Genomic DNA, 14,262 nt, shown 5'->3' with positions numbered 1-14,262 from the left:
AAGATACACAAATAATACTAAATTTTATGAACTACATAATTTCTAATAAAATACTTCAAAGTATGCAAGTTATACTATAGGCACAGAAAAATCAGGATGTTTTAAAAGTAAGAGGCGATCTAAGATAGTCTAAAGAAATCAGGTAAATAAGAGAGAAAGGACCTCCAGTTGACAGATGAGGAAATAGGCCACAAAGAGTATTTTATACTGAGGTTTGCTTCCATACAGCTTACTTACCACCCAGGTTTTACACTGTTCAGGAAAAAGTGTGTATTTTTTAGACATAACATTATAAAATATTTATATGAACGCATTAAACACAGGTCTGCATTGGACTGGTTTTAACTCACTCTACCTTCTTAGCTGTTTTATTAGGAATTTATGTTGTGTTTCACTTACATAAAACGACCATGTTTTCCAGGTGAATGAATGCTGTTAATTTTCCAAGAGTTCTGTAAGGAACAGAGCTGTGACCTTACACTCAAGTCCATTAATTCCAAAGAGTATGACGATTTCATGGAAGGTCTATACTAACTGAAATCTTTCTGCTATGAAGAGGCTTTTTCAAATAAGTCCGGTCTCCAAAATTTCTTGACCTAATATGACATTTTCATAAACTCTCAGAAACTTCTTTTCAAAAAAAGTCTTATTATTTCAATTAACATAAAAAAGGGTAACCATTACAAATAAAAGCTAACTTTACTATGGAATAGACACTAACATAGTTTAGCACGTTTTTGAAAAGTGTTTTTCATGTGAGCAGATTCAAACAACACAGAATAATCAAAGAGAAGAGTGATCTTGAACTATTGTATACATCTGTAAAAATATGAATCAAAAAATCTCAAAATTACTGGGAAGCACACTGACTGTACTACTTTTTTTGAGTTTTAGCTGGTCTGATATCCACAAATGCCTCAAGATAAAAAGCTTATATTGGGTTTCTATTACTAGTAAGCCAATTTAAATTCTGCTTGTCAAACACTGCCCTAAGACACAGTAGTACATTTGACCATGTGATCAAATTCTACCAACTTAATTTACTTTCTTCCATGAATAGACCAAAATAATTTAACTTTCCATCCAATTTGATGTGAACTGAAAATTATGGGTGGGTCTCAGAATTAAGGCAGAAGACTTTCCTGACAATCATACTGAAAGGAGCTGAATGAGTTACAATAGCAGCTGTCTCATCCAAATTGAGATCATTGATAATCCAAACACACAGGGAACAACTAATAAAAGGTCTATTTGGAAGTTTTGTAGAATTTTAAGCATTCTGTTTTTACCTTTGAGTTCAAGAGGTTACTGCAGGAAAGTCTCACAGATACGCATTTGTTTTGCTTTTTCCCTGGCTTCAATGCCTCAGATACAAGTAACTAAAACTACATGATCTGAAGTATAAGATATTTAAAAATGGATTCACTGTACTACTTACAGTACCATCAACATGCTGAAATGTAAGCATTTTTTTAGTGAGAGATTTTGCTTATTTTCCTGCACAGAACTATGCATTATCTGTTTCTATAATTTGCATAACTATTCACATGAAATATTCTATAGGCAACCATGCTTCCTTTACATTGTCTTTACGTAGGTACATTAACCCAAGAAAGACTGATAATATACTGAATAGATTGAAATACTGAAAGGCTGAAGTTCTGACCTGTAAGAAAGACAGCATCACTTTCCATTTTAGTGGGAAAAATATCAGTGACGTGAGCTGTATGCTCCCTGTACTTGGGGAAAGGCCACTGAAAGAGAGACACAGAAATCTCTGGGTAAAGAAAATATCCTAACTTAAATCAAAAAATATTGATAAGTTGCATTGGCAGGCAGACGGAATAGTTTAGAAAATATTTAAAGACACACCATGGCTATAGATATATGCTGACAAATGGTAAATCCAGTTTTCTCTCCCTCTACATTAATATTGGCTGCTGTGGTTAAGTCATGTGACAACTGCAACTTTTCTGGGGCTTATGTCATCCCCAATCCTTCATAAAACAGGTATGTTTGACCTCATGTAAGACTGCAACTACAAGATATGATGCAGTTATCAGCATATATTTAAAACTTGCATAGTGTTTGAATTACAGAAGAATAATTTAGCTCTGTTATAGATTCATTCTCCATTTTAAAAACTCCTGCAAAAAAGATTTATATAACTAAAGTGGTAATTTCCTACCAGAAATTACTTCTTATCAATTTATTCATCTGGGAGATACACACAGGAATTGCTGTCTGCACTTTTTCATATTGACATACCCTCATTCCCTCTATAGGAAATCATCACTCTCATCTACACACCTAAAATAATTTTTAAATAACGCAAACTGTTAGTATAATCTCTCATATGATTTGGGCCTGAGGCACAAAGCAACTACTTCCTGAAATTCTACTATTAATATAACTTCCAGATAAATTTCCGAAAACCCAAGGCACATTTCTGGTTGTAATTTTTATACGAGTAACCTCTTTTAGCATTAGTAGGAGAAAGTTTGCCTTATTCAACAAAATTAACCCCCAAATTCAATCTTAACTAGATCTTACATTTTTCTGCGTTGGTTACTGAATGTATCTTCAGCACATTTAAGAGTAGGGAGATCCTAAGAATAACAGGTGCCACTAAAATGCACTACTGAACAAATAAATAATAGTAAATGAGCATTTTTCCCACTGAAAATTGTGCAAACATATTTAAAAACATGTAAAAAAAAATTACTAAAAAAATTATTCTGCCTGAAGTTACCATTATCCAGTATTTCAAAGCATGTGAATAAACTATGAATCAAATGAGAGTCTTTTCACCCATTTTTTTAGAATTTTAATATGCTTTCCATAAACAACTGTACATGTCTGCAGATGTGTATCTATTACATCCACATTTTAATTATAGATCTATCACCAAAAAGAATATTTTCAAAGCTATTCAATGGGCTAAAAGGATATGCATATGGAGTAAGAAAGTAGGGAAAAGCCGGAAGCGCCACAATAAATATAGACACTTTACACTACTGAAAAAAAAAGTCAAACCCTGACCATCTAAAAGGAAGTTTAGAATCCATTCTGCATTCGAGGTTTTACTTAACCACTCAGCTTGTTAAGAGATTGCTACTGTGAAAAAAGAACAGGAACTGTGAGTTTAAATCACTTTTTAATTGTTTTCACAGTTCATTCATTGGGCAACGACCAGGTAATGGTCAGGATAAATGCCAGTAATATTTCTCTTGTGGTTCCTAATTCTAACCCCCAGTCAGACAAATAGCTCTACCAGATTTTTCTCTAACAGCTCAAACCAACCTCAGGAAAAAAAAAAAAATAATAAAAAAAAAAATTGGGACTGTTGAGAGACAAAACAGGGAATTGTTTTGAAAGTAGTCTATCTCAGAATTGTGTTTATATCTACGTTTTCTTTAGTAAAACCTATTCATGTTAGGTTAATTTTTCATATTCTGGGCATTAATTTTTCTGAATGGATGAACTATAGGAGAAGCCAATAACTTCTCTTAAGAAAAACCCCACACAAACATATTCTATTTTTAATTATTTCCATTCAGTCTCCTCTACATTTCCGGGGTTATCCTTCCCCTCCTTGCTTCCTCATTCAGTCTAATTGTGAACACCATGTATTCACTCCAGAAACAGAGAAGGAACAAATCGGATAGATGACTTTTAAGCAATGTCATGATACTACACCAATAATGGCCTCTTAGCCATCTGAGTACATGTGCTAGTAGTAGTACCTGTGCTGCTGAACCAAATATCTTCTATGATTAAAGACAGACTCTTTCCACCTACAAGCAAGATCTGTTTTACAGAATAAATACTAAAGTACATAATAAAAATATTTTTCCTGCCTGTTTCTTTCTCCACATTGGAAAAAAGCCCAGTTCTGGTTGGTATCAATAAAATCTGTTTTTTCCTTGATTAACATGGCATACTGAGTAGAATTCAGATTGTGTCTTTTCCCTTCACAGACACTACAGAGCCCTTTAACTGCATGAATTTATGTTTTCATCTATTTGCCACTGATTAAGCCATGGCCAGTTCAGAAGACTGATGTGTCTCATTTTTCATTTCAAGTATTTCTATGTTTATAGTATGTTTTCAGCCTTGTTATTCGTAATTGAAGTGTCAAAAAAAAATAGTTTTGCTTACTTTAACACCTTATAAGAAATATAAAGTGGATTAACGGAACTGCTAAGGAAACCACAACTGAACACCATCTGCCAGCATAATCAATAAGTTGTTGCTTTTTCCTCTTGACTTTAAACTAGCATTGACCAAGTGAGCTCTAGAACCTGAATCAAAAAAAGTGTTCCTCAGAGGAACTTAGCTCGATTTCTGCTTCTCCCCCCCACCCCCCTCAAGTATAAATATGTTATGTTGAACTGGAGTTGGCACCTCTGGAAAGCATCACACTGAAACCCTGTAGACAGGCCAGCATCCTGGTGCTAGCCTCGGCATCCCAAGTACACAGAATCATGAAAAACAAGTCCAAAAATTATCTCTATAATTTTTTAAATTATTGTTATTAAAACTTCAAACATAAAATTTCAAATTTGCCAGTTGGTGGCTGACACTCCTTAATCTCCCTACTCTGGTTTGAATGCTGACTAGAAAGTGCGTACAACATACACTCAACTTTGCAGGTATTAGACACTTGTTCAGAAACAAATCTACATCAGCCCTGCACTGTGCACAGATAAATGCATGTCTCATCAGTCATTTCATTTTTGCTTTTCTCCTTCTGAAGGTGAGGACATGTAAGTTACACCTAATAGTTTATAAATATATTCCCTCCACTGCTGGCAAACAAATGTACCTCAATTTGATTTGATGACAAAGTCAAATGATTTCAAACAACCCCATATATTTTAGTTATAATTCAATGGGTTTAAACATGCTTAAACTTTTGAATTTATTTGCATATACAGCAAGTGCAGTCACAATCTTTTCTTAATCATGTACAGTACATCGTTTCAGGAAAAAAGTCTCAAAGGTATGAAAATGGGGCAAAGAAAGGGCAAGAAACCTACACAGAAACAAATACGCAGAGGGAAGGTACAGAATTTTTATAACTCTATTGTTTCTTTATTATTTTTTGTCTCTATTGTTCCTGTATTACTTTGTTATTTCTGTTAAATTGCATTCTGCTTTCAGTGAAGCAGAAAAATTAAAATATTTGCAAAACTGCATTGCACGTGAATTCCATTAAGTTGAATACACTTAAGTGACTACATTAGGAAAAAATATAGAAAAAAAACCAGCATACAGTACTTTTTATCTAACAATATGTTACCACTATTCAATATTTCAATAGAATGTCATAAACTATGACAATATTATTTAACCATATGAATGTTTTCTACATTTAACCACTTGCACACCAAGCAGACCAAGTATGAGTTATTTTGAAAACTGAACCTCGTTATGAGCTGTTAAAGAAGAAAATACTTTGAAAATAAAATTATCAAGTATATTAGAATGCCAAAGGTATAATACCGTAACGTCTTATCAAAAATTACCTGATTACATCTTAACGTCTTGTCTTTCAATAACTCTTGCAGAAAATCCATGGGAAAAAGATCATTTATTTACTAGTATGCTACATGTGGATCTTTGCTTTCTTTCCATGTTATCATCAAACGCTGAAACTAAAATTTAGTAGTTCCTTATTTTAATATCTTTCATTAGTAAACATTTTTCCTCACAAACACATTTAATTCCTTAAAAACTCTTCTGCCAAGAAGAGACTGAAACAGGCTCTTCCTTTCATTTAAGAAAAAAATCACAAATATTTAAAAAAAAAAACCCTCTTTAAGAATATTTTTCTCTCTCATTATTTCTTTGGTGGATTTTCAGGTGATCAGTTTTTGCTGCCTTTCACCACATTGGCTTGGAAAAGTCAAAATCTCTCCATGCTTAACACTACAAGTTAGAATAACTGAATTACTTGGCTAAGTGCAAGGGCACTTACAAAGATGCTATTTGCATTTTAACTTACATAAATCACAATATATAAATATAGTGATTAAGTTCCACTTAAAATCACCACATGCTACTAGAAGCTCAAGTACCTAGAAATTTACCAGCATTTAAGATTTTCAGCTGAATTGAAAAGCACTATTTAAAACCTCCAACCAGGAGGGTAACATTCAGAGTTTATGCATTAACTGTAAAATCCTCATCTGCTTGTCAGCAACTTCCGAAGGCAATACAGAGCCTTCAGTGCTCTGCATTGTATAAAATAATACAGTTATTATAGTAAGCATTGGAGAATCAAAATACAGAAAATATTTCAAACATTTTCTTCAGCTTAAACATTGGCTTTAAAAGGAAACATTTTAAGTGGCCAGAATTTGGCCTTAGTGCAGTAGCAATTACCATAGCAGATGAAATCAAACAAAAAACTTTCAGTGTTTTAAACTAGATGATCTTGCTTAGAAAAGAATCATGTTTTTTTTATCACATGGAAGAGGTAAGATGCAAATGAATGTCTTAATACATATTTTTATAACATTTGAAATTTTACCTCCTGGTTTTTTTGAGATAATAGTACGTAATATTTTGATTCTTTCAGTACTGAAAGCTACTAAAGTAGCTTTAAAATGCTGTGATTTATGACCCAGAAATGTTTCGATAATTACTGTACATGCTTTAGCATCTCCTTGCAGAAAGGAAATATGCGGGAGTCCTGGCACAGAGATTAGAGTTCGTAGCAGCAGAGCACTAAGTGCCAAGCTGAAGAACATGTTATGAAGAACATAACATCCAGAATTAAAAACTGAGATCTGACGTTAGTTCCATGAACCAGCCACAGGATCTTTCACATTTCATGGCTTGGTGGCTTCTGACAGTTCAGTAGCCACTTAGAAATATGACCCTGCGATTAAAGGAGCCATGCCATCACTCTCTAGACAAAAACCAGTGCTGCAGGCACTTCTGCATTAGGTTTACCAATATTTTTGAAGTTTTGTGCACACCAGGACATCCAGTTCAAAGAATAATTATAGACCCTGCCACCCCATCCCAGTCTACAGTGCATGCAAAGTCTCCCTTCATTTTAAACTTCACAATTTAGCTACTGCAAATTCTTAAAGGTGTGAGGATTACCCTGGCAAAGGCTTCTGACTTACCTGAAGGCTGCTGGTGAGCAGAGTTAAGGGACTTTAAACATTCAGAGGACTTTAACATACTAGCAGACAAAGAGTACAAGCCACTGGCTGTTTTATAAAATTAAATGTTTCAAACGAAGAGTAATTACGAGAAGACTGGAAAAAGAGAAAATATTTTTTTTGCTAGTAGCAACTCCACACAAACAACAAATTTTCAATGTTATAGCTACAGTCACAGCATTTGTATGTAGCTTGGGTTTACTGTCACTTTTCATCTCTTTGTTGCTGAGGTGTCAAATCGCATCAGCAGCAAAAGGGTTATGGTAGAGAATGGAAATAGAAAGATGAAACAACAGCATTGAAAGAATTAAAATGTAAAGGTATAGAGGCTTCTGGTCACATATCAAATAACACGTTTTGTCAGGATGCTGGTACTCTGAAAGCAGTGGTGCATCCTCAGAACACAGATGTACGATTCATCAATCCTTTATCCCACATACCAAAATTCTTCCTATTCCCAACAAGCTTAAAGATATAAAAATAGTTTTGCAATACAAGGACTTCAATGGATCAATTTCATTTCACTAGAGGCGATTTCACAGTATCTGGGTGCCGTTTGGATAAATGCTAATACAAATGCCTACTGCAGTACTTAAAAAGCTGGGTAGAACTCTGATGTGTAACAAGTTAGACTTTTTCAGAAATTTCTGCCAGCTAACAGTCTTGGAAAAAATAGTCCTGTAACAAAATGAGAAAATGCTGAATGTTTTTTACCCCAAGAATATCCAACACTTTCCCAGCATCCATTGTCACCTCTTGCAGAGACACTGTATTTCAAAAATCCAAGTGGGGAACAGGATAAATCACCTCTGCAATATAACAGATGAATTTATCTTCTTAGCACCTTCAAACAAACCTGCTTAAGTCGGCCAAAGAGCAAAGATGAAAACCGATGTCAGCCAGACAAAGCTACACCAAGTTGATTCATGCTGTTCCTGAATATTTTCAAGGCATTTAAAAGCTTTGGATCTCCGGAGACAAAAAGCTTTCTCATCCTGTACAAGGCTTAAAATTGTATTTCCCATTATGAAAATGAACTGGAGACAAAATTGGAGATGCTGAAAAGTCAATTGCAGTGAATATTTGGCAAAAGGTGCTGTAACAGTCCACTTATAATGAGCAAGACTGGGTTTTTCTTTGGTTTTGCTCTGGAGAAATCAGTAAGATATTCAAGAACATAGGAAAATTTGTGTCTCCAACAAGAAGCATGGAAAAGTTAATACAACCCCCAGTTTTCACTGTGGTATTTTCAGTGGATGTTCAGTTTCTGATAAAGATAAATATGCCAACTGTGGTCATGGAATGTGCGTGTGGAGTCAAAGGCTTGGCAAGGTTTCATCATTTTATTATTAAGACCTACACAAATCTTGGTATTGGATTTGTCAGCTTTAAAAGGTATTGCAAGCTGAGAAACATCCATCTATGACAGTTAGCACAGAAATTATGGACTTGATTTGGCAGGTGATCAGATTACTGACAACTGAAGAGAGGAAGATGTGATCAGAGGCAAACTCTGTGATATAGCTATCTCGGATAAATCACACAAGATACTCAGTATAACTGGGGATGAAAACAGTAGGTTAAACCTAGATGGTTTCAAAAGAACCATGGCAGAGTTCACAGATAGCTGGGACAAAGGCAGAATGGGCCTGCAAGTGACTTAAAAGTTTGCAAGGCAATCTAAAATCATCGTCAGAGAATTCTTAAAGAACAATTATCTTAGGCTCCTGAATTAACTCATGTACATGCAGATTTAAATCAGTTCAAGAAAGTAAAACAGAGCATGCAAATGTATGGAATTTGTAACAGAAACAGTAATATTGACACTGAGGTGCTTAATAGCATTCTCTACTGTCTGTAAATATTAATTAATAAATTAATTTTTGAACAACATAGCTTTTAGAAAATTTAATGGGAATTACAGCAATTTCAGTGGATTTAACAACTGATGAAACCCCAAATGAATTCCATTTTGACCACCAGTTTTCCCAATAGCCAGAGTTCACAAGTCATTCAGGCTTAAGGTGAACAAGATGGACTTGGAAAAATTAAACCTGCTCAAGCTCATCTCCAAAGAAAAAATTAATTTGTTAGTATCTTTTCCCAGAAACAATAGAAAAGCACTGCAATGGTAATCAAAATGAAAGAATACAAGGACATTGTATATTTAAATCTCAGAAAACAACACAGTACTGGAATACAGAATCTCTGTACAAGAAGGATTATAAATGTCTTCAGACGAAGTAAACAAGAGCCATTAGATCATCATCCTTACACCCATGATTTCTCAGGCTTTGTCTCTGCATAGATCAATAGCATATGCTTGCTCATTAAAATTCAGTCAATAATTAAAGTTAGACAGTATGTCAGGGAAGCATTAGAGCATCACTGATTGCTTAATGCTTGTTATTGTCAGTCCATTTATGTCATTATTGCAAAATTTTATGGTATCATCTTATGTCAGCTATTTCTTACACATGAGGTAAAGTACCAGCCCATTTCTGGAAGTTGAAATAGTAATCCTTTTGACCAGAAGTATCTAAAGAGGGAAATTATTACTAATTCCTAGAAAACCTTAAAGGTAGTATTTTACTCAGGGAGAGTAATAAAGATATAGGAGCTTTTCATGTGATACAGAATGAAAAAATTTCCACTGAGCCATGTGAATACAAAAATGCTGTTAGCAAGGAATTTCCATGCTGTTTTCTAAGCCGTGGGATACTTTTCTCTCTCATGAAGAGATTAGCAGAAGTTTTATAAACCATGAACACCTGTGACCTTGTAGAACTTTGTTTATAGTACAGTAGGAAAATATTTTGATAATGGATGTTTTAGGATTCTAGCAAATCACCCCCAAGGGGTGGCTGATCCTTTGTCCAATTAGACTATGAAGAAAAAAGTCTATAAAAGAGTTTGTAAAATAATTAAATTATTCAATCTTGCTGCACAATTCCTGCCTGCTGGATCTTCTCTCCTCCTCCCTATGGCTGCAGGATATGGTGATATTTACTGTGCTAATATTGCCACATAAAAGTTTTTAGTCTGTTAAACAGAAAAACTCAATTACAAACTGGAGGTAGCTGCTAACATGGAATATATGAAGATTTATTGGAGGAAGTGACCTAAAATCTCCAGAATAATGGCTTGCACATCATGTTCCAGACTTCCAAATGCTCTTCTCACAGCCACAGGTTTTACTGGCCAAAAAGAACTCTGAAAACTATTGTCAGAATAATAGAGTTGTCAGGTTTAAAACTCTTTTTCAAACTGATATTAACTTAAGTTTTTAACTGAAAGGCATTTCAGCATTGATTTATAAAAATGTGTTTGAGAACAGAAGAATTACCACATAGAAAACTTGTCAGGTAAAAATTAAAGAACATGTATATTGGAGAGGAGGAATAGTGAGGGGAGAAAGAAAAAGCAGCTTTCAATCCTGGAAAATTTCCATTCTGGCATAAAAAAGATGAAATAACAGTTCAGAAACTGAAAACATTTCAAAGCAAATGAATCACAAGGGAAAGTTAGAAAATCTGTTTTCAGGAGGAATTTTAACAAATCTGCCACGGGTAAAGAAGCGGTGATCTTTTTTCCAAATATGTATTAAAAATATATAAAGAAATTCCATTCGTTAATGTATCAGATATTAACAGAAATCATTGTAAATGCTAGAAAAATTACTCTGATCATTTTATTTTTAGAAGAGTAATTCTTAAAAAGAGGCTAATAAACCTCTGAATAAGAAGTTTAAAGTTGCTCTATGCAAGTGAACAAAGGGACTCTTTCCAACGTACAAAATTTCAGGCTATTTAACTAATATTTAATTTTATTCTCTTAAGGGATGCAGTCTGAAATTTTTCTGAACTTACACTAATAGATTTAGCAGCACAAGCCAATATACTAAAACACTGATTATTTAGAATCTTGGGATGTTTTCAGTGTTATTCAGAAAGAATTTAGAAAGGATATCTGTCAGTGTAAAACTATACTGGAGATCCAGAAAAAAACCCCAACCAACCTCTGTCATGGTCAACTGGAAAGAAAGGAAAGTCAACCAAAAAAGTAACAGAATTTCTATCTACACAAGTTTTCAAATGCATATAGGCTTGAGAAATACACAAGTTGTTTTTATTTTCTCCGTTCTTGTTTGAAAGTTGAGAAGCTTAGTAAGAGGAGCTTTGAAATTCCTTCTTCATTTTCCTTCTCTGCATTCTCCAACAAGATATTTGTGACGCATGTCAATTTAAGTCAAGGACAAGTTTTCAAAGAGGAAAAAAGTGCTAGACATTTCTCCCATCTCTGCCAGCAATAAATAATCCCAGACTACTCCTCTACTATAGAAATACTCACTTCATACCGCTTAAACGATTAAAAAGACTCTGACTGGGAGATGGAAGAGAATATAGAGGATCATGACAAGTTAAATTACATTGTTTTTCTCTTCCTCAAAATAAATGCAATCATACAGTTTATGTTATTTGCAGTTTATTTTTCTCCCAAGATTACAAATGTAAACAGCTTATTAATTTTATTATGTTTCATTCACTCAATATATTTCCATACAACACAGTTTGACAACTAATCAGGGAGGATTTGGCAACAAAAAAAGATTAAAAGAGAAATATATGACAGTTAAAAGTAGAGAACTTTCTAACCTATTATCAAGAAATTTCTCACCTCGATGAGTTGTATAAGAGTAGTCCTGCACACTAGCTATACTACCAGATACTAGAAATAGCTACTAACAATAAGTAAAAACTGTTAGGATAGTGTAAAGAGACTACAAATCCATAATTTTCAAGGGAAATAAAAACCTGGCAAGTACACAATAAAAATGACAACTCTGCAAAGCAGAGAATCAATGTTGCACTCAATACCAAGCATGATACACTAAAAACGCACATTGAATGAGTCTAAATAGCTGCAGTTCTCTTTAGTAATAACATCTTTAAAGCCTGTTTGATTAAGATATTTCAATAACTAAGATCTAGAGGCTCAAGAGACATTTACCTCATTTTTTAAAACTTGTCCTTAAAGACACTTAAATTTTGGTTTCTCTCTTCTCCTTTCCTCTGCTTTATTTCCTGACAAGAAGAAAACATAATAAAAATTGCTTAGAGGTGACATTAAAAAGGCAAGAAAACCATCAGGCAGGAAGAAGTGGAAGAAAAAAATTAATGTTACTCTTTGGCTCTGTTAAATTTATGGAGATAGTCCTCCTTTTAAGTCTTTCTATCATTCTTGGAGACCTCACATAAATAATACCATCACATTTAACAATGTTATTCTGATAATTTCAGTAAATTTCAATCTATTATCATTTACAGACAGCTGAAATTCTTTCCAGAATTAAAGAAGTCATAAAAACTAATGGTATATATATAAATTTGTAAAGGAGCCTTTCCAACAGAATCCTGGCATATGTTGGTGTGATCCAAATTAAAAGCTAACTTAAAAACTGTACTGCTCTTGAAACTGAGACATTTTTTCTTTAACATCCTCCTTAATGCAACACTTAAGTAACATACTTACGAAGCTTGTTTCTTTTATATTCATCAACATCCTACCCTCACATATCTAGAATAAAAACTGGAATTTTCTTTTTACGTTTAAATATTACTGTAATACTACTGTCCTGTGGCAAAATATATTTGATCAGATTTTAATTATAGTTTCAATCATTCAGGTTTGCACGGTTATCAACAAATTTAATGCAGTGAACAAGTGCAAGTCTTGCTACAAACAACTGCCATACTCTACTTTCATTCAAACATTTATGAGATGTATATAGAAACTTTAGAAATTAAAATATTATTTTGATTCATTTTCATAATAATCAGTTGTAACTCAAAATCATACAGTGACTTGAAGAAGAATTTTTATTAATATTTTCAGAATGCGTTTTCCACTTTTCAATTCAAGAACTGAATTTCAACAGGCAAGTGGTAAATTCCTGCCTTCACTTCTCAATCCTGTTTGCTCCTCTTTACCTTCCTATTCTTCACTTTCTGTAGAACTCAGACACACATTTCTTTCCTTCTCCTCCCCAGTGAATACATTTTGTTTGGCTGGTTTCATTGATGGTTTTCCTAAAGGCACTTAGGATTGCATGAAGCATTTTATGGCTAAATTCTCTGCAGCCCTAAAATGCTTCTTACGGAACCACAACTGCTTTATTTCATTTGTCCCCTCCAACAGCACACAGCTATTTTTAGGGCTCTAAGGTTGTAGCATGATATACATATTTTTCATAATGTTGTGGAATATCCCATTCACCGGACATGGAAAAGGAAAAGGCAATAGTTAAAGCCACTCACCAGCCACTTGTTTTGGTCTTGGTGTTATATGGAAAACACAAAACCAATTCAAAATGCACCAACACAACACATGCTACGGATTCAAAAATAATGTGTAGGGGTTCTTTTCCATAGGATTTGCTCATAGCACACATCCCAAACTCACTTTGAACTAGGAAATTCAACTCCTCTCTAAAACTGTATCTCAGTAATTGCTATTTCAGCCATGCATTTGGAATCATTACGCCCACAAACATAACGAGAAAATATTCTGGGGTACCCCAGAACATATCTGAAGATAACACATTATTTTCTTCAGGTGTAAGGATTGTATTTCCTTTATTCTTTTGTCTTTATTCATGTAAGTAAGTAATAGTGCTGAAATTCATATGCTACGGTACATGTTAAAACCATTTGTGCCTACAAACACTCCCTTTGGCAAAACAGCTGTAGTACTACTATAGTTACTGTTCTAGTAGCGGGATTGTAACTCTACAGACTTGTTACTCTTAAGGCATGAGTCATGTTAACTGTCTTCTGTGACTTAGTGTTCACTGAAGGTGGCTCTGCAGCCATACAAGGAAAATGTTGAATCAAAGAACCTTGTTAAAGAAAAAAGCAGATTAAGTCATATTCAGCAAACTTTCACTGCCTTCACAGCACCTGCTTTCAGAACATGTACTTGTCTCTGCAGAGCACTGCAGCGCTCGCTGTGGGCAGGTACCACTCACAGCACTAATCAGGTGTTAAAGAAAGATGACCACGTGACTCAAGCATGTTTGACT

At 34.2% G+C, this 14,262-nt stretch overlaps 1 protein-coding gene across 2 annotated transcripts in view; it reads right to left on the bottom strand.

Moving 5' to 3' along the window:
• Positions 1–14,262, bottom strand: part of NCAM2 (neural cell adhesion molecule 2) — a 283,919-nt gene that overhangs the window by 206,801 nt on the left and 62,856 nt on the right. The gene's annotated exons all lie outside the window — the stretch shown is intronic.

The sequence above is a fragment of the Corvus cornix genome, chromosome 1 (assembly GCF_000738735.6).
Source record: "Corvus cornix cornix isolate S_Up_H32 chromosome 1, ASM73873v5, whole genome shotgun sequence".
Classification (NCBI taxonomy): Eukaryota; Metazoa; Chordata; class Aves; order Passeriformes; family Corvidae; genus Corvus; species Corvus cornix.
The sequence above is the reverse complement of the archived record's forward strand: the minus strand, read 5'-3'. Positions and strand labels throughout refer to the sequence as shown.